The following is a 10,000-nucleotide window of genomic DNA, read 5'->3' as shown; positions in this document are numbered from 1 at the left end:
TGTCTCTGTCCCTGCCTGTCTCTGTCTCTGCCTCTGCCTCTGTCTGTCTCTGCCTGTCTCTGTCTCTGCCTCTGTCTCTGTCTCTGTCCCTGCCTGTCTCTCTCTGCCTCTGCCTCTGTCTGTCTCTGCCTGTCTCTGTCTCTGTCTCTGCCTCTGCGTCTGTCTCTGCCTCTGTCTCTGTCTCCGCCTCTGTCTCTACCTCTGTCTCTGCTTCTGTCTCTGCCTGTCTCTGTCTCTGCCTCTGCCTCTGCCTCTGCCTCTGTCTCTGTCTCTGTCTCTGCCTGTCTCTGTCTCTGCCTCTGTCTCTGTCTCTGTCCCTGCCTGTCTCTGTCTCTGCCTCTGCCTCTGTCTCTGCCTGTCTCTGTCTCTGCCTCTGTCTCTGTCTCTGTCCCTGCCTGTCTCTGTCTCTGCCTCTGCCTCTGTCTCTCTGCCTGTCTCTGTCTCTGTCTCTGTCTCTGCCTCTGCGTCTGTCTCTGCCTCTGTCTCTGTCTCCGCCTCTGTCTCTACCTCTGTCTCTGCTTCTGTCTCTGCCTGTCTCTGTCTCTGCCTCTGCCTCTGCCTCTGCCTCTGTCTCTGTCTCTGCCTGTCTCTGTCTCTGCCTGTCTCTGTCTCTGTCCCTGCCTGTCTCTGTCTCTGCCTCTGCCTCTGTCTGTCTCTGCCTGTCTCTGTCTCTGCCTCTGTCTCTGTCTCTGTCCCTGCCTGTCTCTCTCTGCCTCTGCCTCTGTCTGTCTCTGCCTGTCTCTGTCTCTGTCTCTGTCTCTGCCTCTGCGTCTGTCTCTGCCTCTGTCTCTGTCTCCGCCTCTGTCTCTACCTCTGTCTCTGCTTCTGTCTCTGCCTGTCTCTGTCTCTGCCTCTGCCTCTGCCTCTGCCTCTGTCTCTGTCTCTGTCTCTGCCTGTCTCTGTCTCTGCCTCTGTCTCTGTCTCTGTCCCTGCCTGTCTCTGTCTCTGCCTCTGCCTCTGTCTCTGCCTGTCTCTGTCTCTGCCTCTGTCTCTGTCTCTGTCCCTGCCTGTCTCTGTCTCTGCCTCTGCCTCTGTCTGTCTCTGCCTGTCTCTGTCTCTGTCTCTGTCTCTGCCTCTGCGTCTGTCTCTGCCTCTGTCTCTGTCTCCGCCTCTGTCTCTACCTCTGTCTCTGCTTCTGTCTCTGCCTGTCTCTGTCTCTGCCTCTGCCTCTGCCTCTGCCTCTGTCTCTGTCTCTGTCTCTGCCTGTCTCTGTCTCTGCCTCTGTCTCTGTCTCTGTCCCTGCCTGTCTCTGTCTCTGCCTCTGCCTCTGTCTGTCTCTGCCTGTCTCTGTCTCTGCCTCTGCCTCTGCGTCTGTCTCTGCCTCTGTCTCTGTCTCCGCCTCTGTCTCCACCTCTGTCTCTGCTTCTGTCTCTGCCTGTCTCTGTCTCTGCCTCTGCCTCTGTCTGTCTCTGCCTCTGCGTCTGTCTCTGTCTCTGTCTCTGCCTCTGTCTCTGTCTCCGCCTCTGTCTCTACCTCTGTCTCTGCCTCTGCTTCTGTCTCTGCCTGTCTCTGTCTCTGCCTCTGTCTCTGTCTCCGCCTCTGTCTCTACCTCTGTCTCTGCCTCTGCTTCTGTCTCTGCCTGTCTCTGTCTCTGCCTCTGTCTCTGTCTCTCTCTGCCTCTGCCTCTGCGTCCGAGCGTAGCGGGCCCGCTTCGGGATACCGCGCGGGCGCGTGGCCGGCGGGCGCGCGAGTCGTGCGGTCGACCCTACGTAGTTCGGGCGCGCGCCCCCGTGTCTCGCGTGCGACGCGTCCTCCGGGGTCGCGTGCGTGCGTGCGTGCGTGCGTGCGGGCGGGCGGGCGGACGCGGGTGCGTCGCGGTCACCGTCCGTGCGCGTGCGCCGTCTCGAGCGCGTCCCACTTTGGGGGGACGGCGGGCGCGCGGGGGCGCCGCGGGCGTGTGGCCGTGCCGCGCCTTCCGCGTGGGCGTCCCCCCGCGCCGCGCGGGAGGCGCCCGTTCGTTCGCGTCTCCCGCCCGCGGTTCCGGTGCGCCGTCTCTCCGTCCTCGCGCGTCGCCGGGCGTGCGTCCGAGCCCGCGTGCCGCCTGCCCGTGGGTGCCGCGTGTACGGGGCCGCGTCCGCGCCCGCGTCCCCGAGCGTCAAGTGCAGGCCGCGTGCGCCTAGTGGAGCGTGCCCGCCCGCTCCGTGTATCGTGTGCGCGGGGGCGACGCGCGTTCCCGCGTGTTCCGCCTGCCTGCGTCTACCTCCGCGTCTCCCGAGCGTCCCGTGCGTGCGTCTGCTGTGCGCGTGCGTCTCCGCGTTTCCGCGTGCCCCGGGCGTGCGTCCGTGTCGCCGGAGGGCGCCGCCGCCGCCGCCGCCGCTGCGTGCGCGTACGTGTCCGCGCGGGTGCGCGCGTGGCCTCTCCGGTGCGCGCGCGCGCGCGCGGCCCCGTCCGTCCGAGTGCGGCGCGCCCTCTTCGGGATGCCGCGCGGGCGCGCGGCCGGCGGGCGCGCGAGTCGCGCGGTCGGGCGTACGTACCTCGTGCCCGTGCCCCCGTCTCGCGCGCGACGCGTCTATCGCGTCGCGCGTGTGTGGCGGGGGCGCCGTGTCCTCCGAAGCGCTGCGGCGCGGCCGTCCGCCCCGTCGCGCCCCTCCCTCCGTCCGCGCGGGTGGGCGTCCCGCTTCGGGGGGGGGGCGGCGGGGGTTGGCCGCGGGCGGGCTTCTGTTGGGGGGATCCACGGGCGTGTGCCCCTGAGGCGTACCTTCCCGTGTTTCGGCCGCGCCGTCCGTGCGAGTCGCCGTGCGTCCGGGCCCCCGTGCGCGTGCGCGAGCGGACCGTGTCCGTGGGTGCCGCGCGTCCGCGTTCCCGCGTGTTCTGCCTGCCCGCGCCTACCTCTGTGTCTCCCGGGCGTCCCGGGGTTGTGTCTGCTGCGCGCGCGCGCGCGCCCCCTCGCGTCCATCTCCGTGTTTCCGTGTGCTCCGTGGGCCCGTCCGTGTCTCCGGAGGGCACCCTGCGGTGCGGGCGCACGCGCGCGCGGGCGCGTTCCCGTCCTTCCGTCCGTCCGTCCGTCCTCCTCCTCCTCCTCCTCCTCCTCCTCCTCCGCCCCCCACCGCCCACACCCCCGCCGCCCCCCGCCGCCCCCACCGCCTCCGCCGCCTCCAAACCTCTTCCCCGCCTGGCGGGTGGCAGCCGGCGGCCACGTCGGACTGGATCCGGATATCGCCAGCGTGGGGCCCACGGCAAGGGCGCAGGCGGGGTGGGGTTGGGGGTGCGTGGTGGGCGGTGGGGGGGGTGGCGCCAGCGGTCCTCGGCGGCGGCGGGCCTAGCGCCGCCGGCACGTGCCCCTCCGGTTTCAGTCGGGACCGCCTCCGTGACGTCGAGGAGAGCTTCTCCACCCGTCCGTCCGAGGGCGCGGGGGTTCGGCGGACCGAGGGTGCCGTCGTCCCTCGACGACCGCCTTCGGGTCGCGCGCACACACACGCTCGGAGGCGCCCCGTCTCAACTGAAAGGAGTCGGCGGAGTAGAAACCGCGGCCCTCGAGACAGCTCCCTAACGCCGGGTGCGTGCGGCGGGGTGCTTTCTACACCCTACAGAAGGAAAACGCCTGTGGCCGGAGTTCTCGACGCCCGCCTTTCGACGCACCCTCTCGTCGCCTCGCTCCGTTTCCTAAGGCTCTCGTGACTCCTCCCGTTCTATTTCAGGGAGGCGCAGCTGAAGGGCTATCCGCTCCGCCCGTCCGTGAAGTTGGGCTTTCCCCCCGAAGGTGGCCGGAAGGGGGTGGGGGGGCGCGTGAGCCAAAGGATCTTGAAAACGCGGCGGCGGCGGTACCGCTTTCGGCTCTCGCCGATCCCACGCAGAGGCGGGGGCGCGGGCAGGTCCGCGCGCAGGTGCCCGTGCGAAGGTGCAGGCGCGTGCAGGCGCGGGCGCGCGCGCGCGCGCCCTCGGGCAGGTACGTAGAGGCGGGCGCCCGCGCGTGCACACCCCTAGGCGTACGCACGGGCACGGACCGTGCGTACCGCCCGCCCGCGCACGGGCGCGTGCACGCGCCTGCGTGTCCGTATCTGCAGCCACGGGCGTGAGCGCGTGGGCGCCTACCGTCCTTCTTCTACCTAACGCCGTCACCGGGCTGGCTCGGCGTCCAGGTATGCCTGTCTCCCCCTCCCCTCCAATCCCCTCCCCCTCCCCGCCCCCCTCCCCTCCCCTCCCCGCCCCCCTCCCCTCCCCTCCCCTCCCCCTCCCCCTCCCGTCCCTCCCCCCTCCCCCGTCCCCCTCCCCCTCCCCTCCCCTCGTCTCCCCTCCCCTCCCCCCTCCCCCTCCCCGTCCCTCCCACCACCGCCTCCCCTCCCCCTCCCCTCCCCCTCGCCTCCCCTGCCCCCATCCCCCTCCCCTCCCCCACCCCTCCCGCCCACCCCCTCCCCCTCCCCCTCCCTCTGCCTGTCTCCTTCCTTTTCTGAAACCGGGTTTTCCTCTTCGAGAGCCGTTCCGTCCCTCGGGCGAAACCAACTGGCCGCGTACCGGAGACCGAGTGCAAAGACGGAGCCCCGGCGGCGCGGCGGCGGCGGCTCGGAGCTCGGCTGCCGACCGAGGTCGTCGGCGGTTCGGATCCGCCGGCTCCTCCTTGGGAAGCCCGTGGGGCGGCTCGACTCTCTCCCCTAGGGCCGCTCCGAGTCCCGAGCCGCTCGACGGCACGCGACGGCAGCGGCGCCGCAGTCAGTTCTCTATCTAAACGGAAACGACGACGATGACGAACGTCAGTCTTCACCGCCACGCCCTACTCCCCACCCGAGCACCGTTCCAACTCGGGTGTTTCTCTCCCTGTGGCGGGGGTCCCCCCCGACTGAGAAAAAATAAACCGCCCCCCGAGGACGGCCCGCGTTCGGAGCCTCTTGGTAGTAGCGCGCCTTCACGGGACGACGGCACGCGCGCCCGTCACCCGCTTCCCGGAAAGCTCCCCCCGCAGAGAGTCGCGAACTCGGGCGAAGACGGAGGAGTCCGCGTACCCGTCGCCCAAGGTTCAGCCATCGTCCGATTGGAAACCGGTGCCTTCCCGGTCCCGCCTCCCCGTCGATCGACGCCTCCCGGGGGTGGGATGGCTTCCAGCCGAACCAGCCTACCGTACCCTTCCCCTCCTACGTACCTCGGGAGGTCGGCTCGGACAGGGAGGGGCCCGTCAGATGTCCAGTCCGCCGTGAGCTTTCCACGACGACGGTCGGCCGGTCGGCCGGTCGGTCGGTCGGTCGTCCCGGAACACCCCGGTCGGGTCCGCGCGCGCGCGGCACGGGCTTCACACACCTCGCTCCTCTGGCTTCCCGGGAGACGCTCGCGGCACGGCGACGCGTGCAACGCGGGAACGGCGACGCTGCCCTCGGCCTTACCGTCCCCCCCCTCCAGCCGAATACGGCCCCGGCCCTCACCGCGGGCCGAGTTGGGGGGCTGGGGGTCGGGCCGGGGGGGGGGGATCGGCGGCGGCGGCCCTCGTCGGCAGGCGGCGCTAGCGCCGCCGGCGTGCGGCCTTACGGTTCCCGTTGCGATTCCCCTCGTGGGCGCGGAGAAAAGCCTCTCCATCCGGCCAAGGGGGCGCCCGTTCGGCGGACCGAGGGCGACGACGGGGGGCTGCCCGTCCGCCTGAGCGCGCGCCCGCTCCCGCAGGCACAGGCGCGCGCGGGCGCAGGCACAGGCGCACACGCTCAGACACGCGCTCACGCGCAGACGCGCACTCAAACCCATACAGACACGCACAGACGCACACACAGACGCACGCACAGACCCGCGCTCACGTGCGCAGGCGCCCCCACAGACGCAGGCGGGCACGCACACGGGCACGCCCGCAGACGCGCACGCGCACGCACGCAGTCACGCGCGCACACGCAGGCACACACGCCCGGACACGCGCGCACACGCCCCCGCAAAGACGCGCCCCCGCACAGACGCGCGCGCGCGCAGGCACGCACACCGGGACGCGCGCGCGAACGGACGCACGCACGCGCGCAGGCACGCGCGCACACGCACCAGGCCACCCGGAACGTTTGCCAACTCCCCGCCCACCTCAGCACCCCACCCCCCGGGCCCGAGGCGCGTGGTCCCCCACCGCCCCCACCCTCCGACCCCCCCACCGCCCCACTCTCGGCCTCCCACCCCCCAACCCCCCTCGGGCACTCCACCCCCCACCCCCACGACTCACGCACACACGCCCGCCCGCCCGCCCGCCCGCCCGCATTCGGGAGCCGCCGGAGATCTCTCGATGCTCGAGACGCCGACTCACCCCTCTCCCTCCCCCCCCCGCCCCGGAGACGCCACCTTCCCGAGTCCGCCCGCGAGCCCGGAGAGCACTCGCTCGGGCCGAGCCGCCCGAGGGCCTCTGGGCGGGCGTTCGCGGCTGGCCCGCCGCGCCTCCGCTGGACCTCACTAAGTCCGGCCTCGCTCCCGAGAGCCTCGAGGGCCTCCCTCGGTGAGATGTCTCCCCAGTCGGACCGGGGGGCCCAGAGCCGGTCCGTACCGGCTCTGGGAAGGCGTTCCCGGCCTCCCCCCCGCCCCCCGTTTGCCCGCCCGCGTCGCGGGAGGATGGAAAGCGATGAGGAAGAACGCTCTCGGTGGCGGCCGTGGTTTTCTTTTGCGACGCGGATGCCGGCAAACGCACGGCTCCCTCCCTCCCTCCCTCCCTCCCTCCCTCCCTCCCTCCCGACGCAATTTGCCCGTTCAACCCGCCTCACGCGTACCGTTGGCTCGGCGACAGGGACGACGGCGGAAAACGTCTCCCGGTCTGCCTGCTGCGCCACGCGGGCACTCAAAGAACGAGGAGGAAAACTTCGGGGACTGGCGGTCTCATCCCGTCCCGTTTGTCGCGTCCGTCCAAAGGATACGGATCGGAGAACACCTGCCCGTCCGACGCTTGGGACGTGCTCTCTTCTCCCTCCCGCCCCCGGTGGACGCTCATCCCCTCGGGCGCCCCCCCCCCGTTCGGCCCTTTCGGGGGCGAGCGCGCGCGCGCGCCCCATGACGCTCCCGAGAGGTTTCCCCGGCGGCCCGGGGGAGTCTGTCCCCTCTGCCACCCTCGAGCCCCGGCCGGGGCCCAGGTGGACCCGGTTCCACCCCCCCGCCGCCCTTCGCTCCGGTCGTCGGCCGTCACCCGGCGGCCGCTTCGATACCGTCCCCCTCCGGAGCTCTGCGGCGCCGACGGGATGGGAAGCGGTCCCGGCGGGCGCGCGCTGGCCACGGCGGCCCGGGGCCTTCGCTCCGTCTCCTCGAGCCCGGCCTGGCTCCCGGCGTCCTCCCGGGGTCCTCCCGGGGTCCTCCCGGGGTCCTCCCTCCCTCCCTCCCTCCCTCCCTCCCTCCCTCCCTCCCTCCCTCCCAGGGCCCCCCCCGAGTGGGACACGCCGGCTGGCCGGCATGGTGCTCCAGGGCTCCAGCGGGGTAGACGGGATCTTCCTGGCTGAGGGGCGAAATGGCCCGGCTGGGCCGGACCCCCTTGGATCGGAACTTTGGGAGATGGGGCCAAGGTGGTGGAATAGGCTGACGCTTCCGCCTAGCTCTCTTGACGACAAAGACCCGGAAACACAAGCGAACGAGTATGTCTGCGACGAGCGGGGAGTCCTGACCGTCGAAGGCGGGCTTAGACGACGCACTGAGGGGCAGCGGCAGGAAGAGACCTTTCAGGGGCAGAGAGGGTTTACCGGCCCTGCCCCGCGGGGAGCCCTCAGGCACCATTCCCAGAGCGGCTGCTGCAGTGGGCTGGTACCGTCGTTCCACTGCTGTTCCGTCAGGGAGAAGCAGCCAGCCACACAGCCTGCTCACACCTCCGGAACCTGAGGAGGGCCCGGCCGGGCGGATCCCCTTGGCCCAACCGACCCCGCGCTGTGGCCGGCCCCACCGTCTTCCGGCCGCCCCGCGCCGAGAAACGTGTTCGGCGGCGGCGCTGGGAGGCGGGGGAGGGGGGCGGGGGGGGAGCCGGGACGGGGCCGGGCGTCCGGCCGCCCGGCGACGCGCCCTCGCCGGCCGCCGATCCGGATCCGTCCCGCTGCACTCCGCGCCGGTTGTCGGCCGCCACCTGGCGGCCGCTTTGATATCGTCTTCCCCCGGAGCTCCGGCGCCGGCGACACGCGCGGGAGGCGATGTGGCCGCGCTGGCCGAGGCGACGTTCCCGGACGCCGGCGGCGGCGTCGGCAGGATCGTCCTGGCCGAGGCGGGAAAGGGCCCGGCCGGGTGGATCCCCTTGGCCCAACCGACCCCGCGCCGTGGCCGGCCCCAACGCCTTCCGGCCGCCCCGCGCCGAGAAACGTGTTCGGCGGCGGCGCTGGGAGGCGGGGGAGGGGGGCGGGGGGGGAGCCGGGACGGGACCGGGTGTCCGGCCGCCCGGCGACGCGCCCTCGCCGGCCGCCGATCCGGATCCGTCCCGCTGTCGCCCGCGCCGGTTGTCGGCCGCCACCTGGCGGCCGCTTTGACATCGTTTTCCTCCGGAGCTCCGGCGCCGGCGACATGGGAGGCGCTGTGGCCGCGCTGGCCGAGGCGACGTCTCGGGACGCCGGCGGCGTCGGCGGGATCGTCCCGGCCACGGTGGGGCGCCGGCGCCAGAGCCACGTTCCGGAATTGGGCCCGCAGCTTCATGTGGCCGAGGCGGTGGCCGTCGCCGCCGCCGCCGCCGCCGCCGCCGCCGCCGCGCTCCCGGGTGCCGTGTTTTAGACGGCGCTGGACCGAACCGGGCCGCACCGAGACGGCGCAGGCAGAAGAACGGGACAAGGCACGCCCCGGCCGTTCGCGCGCCTTCCTTCGCGCGGCCCGGTCGTCACCGGGGCCTCCGGCGTAGGTCCGGGGTGGCCCGCGGAGGGCGCCCCGGGCCCGGGCGCGGTCCCGCGTGGGGTCCGGACCGTCGGAGAATTTTTTCAAAGTCCCGCTCCGGGGGTCCCCGGGCCGAGGTTGCCGCCCCCGGCCCGCCCCGGCCCGGCCACGGACCCGCGCGGGGCCCGGACCTTCGGAGGGGCCCCGCCGCCCGAGAATTTTTTCCAAGTCCCCCCTCCGAGGGTTCCCCGACCGGCCCGCGTTGGCCGCAGCGCAGGCGGCTGGCTCTGGGCGCCCGCGCGGCCCCGGCCAGCTCCGTCACCCCGTCCCGCGGGTCGACCAGAGGATCCCGGGAGCTCCGGGGGGGGGCGGGGCGCTGGGGGCCATGGGGTCGCGCTACGGACCGATGGCCGGGCCGCAGTTCCGGGGGCTCGCCGTGGGGAGCGGGCCCCTCCCGCCGCGGGGCGTGGCTTTTCTCTCGCCCAAAACGGGCGATTTGGGCCACCAGATTGGTGCTGACACGCTCTCCTCGCTGGGTGACTCCCGCTGAGCAGATGGGAAACCTGGACGGGTCCGTAGACGCCGGTCCACCGACGGCCCACGCCCTCCCCCGCTCCTCCCCGCTTGAGCCGCCCGCCTGGGGCCCGTGCGCCGGCTCTCGCGCGTCCAGATGTCCAGCCGCGGTGCCTCCCCCCGGTCTCCAGTGCCCGAGGGCGGCGTGGCACGGGCGCCGCGGGCCCTCTGACCCGCGTGCCCCTTGTCGCAGGCACCCGCGGTGGCCGCGGTGCTCGCCAGAGTGTGCCCCGCTCCCCCCCTCCCCCAGGCCCACGTGCCTCGCGTGTCAGGCGTTCTCCGTGTGCGGGGTCCTCGCGGCCACCTTTCCGCAGCCGGGGCGGGCGAGGCAGAAAGCGGGTCCTCTCCGGGGCTGTCCTCGCCCGCCTCCTGGCAGCCCTGGCGGGGGGGTCTTCTCCTCCTCGCTTGTGCCTGGGCTGACCCGATCGATGTGGTGTTGTCGTGCTCTCCCGGGCCGGGTCCGAGCCGCGCCAAGACGAGGGACGGACATTCGTGGCGAATGGGACCGCTCTTCTCGCTCAGCGCGCGGGCCCCTCGCTCCTCCTCCCCGCCCGCCGGTGGTGCGCAGAGGGGCAGGGGCACGGAATCCGGCCCGACCTCGCTCATCTGCCCTCGTTCGCGGCCTCGCGGCCAGCGTCGGCGGTGGCGGGGTCCTGAGACCGAGCAGGACAGCCTCTGCTCGTGGCCCTGGTGTTCTGCCTCGCGTCGGGCCCTCCCC

Source organism: Loxodonta africana, unplaced genomic scaffold (genome assembly GCF_030014295.1).
Source record: "Loxodonta africana isolate mLoxAfr1 unplaced genomic scaffold, mLoxAfr1.hap2 scaffold_178, whole genome shotgun sequence".
Classification (NCBI taxonomy): Eukaryota; Metazoa; Chordata; class Mammalia; order Proboscidea; family Elephantidae; genus Loxodonta; species Loxodonta africana.
This window is presented reverse-complemented; position numbering follows the sequence as displayed.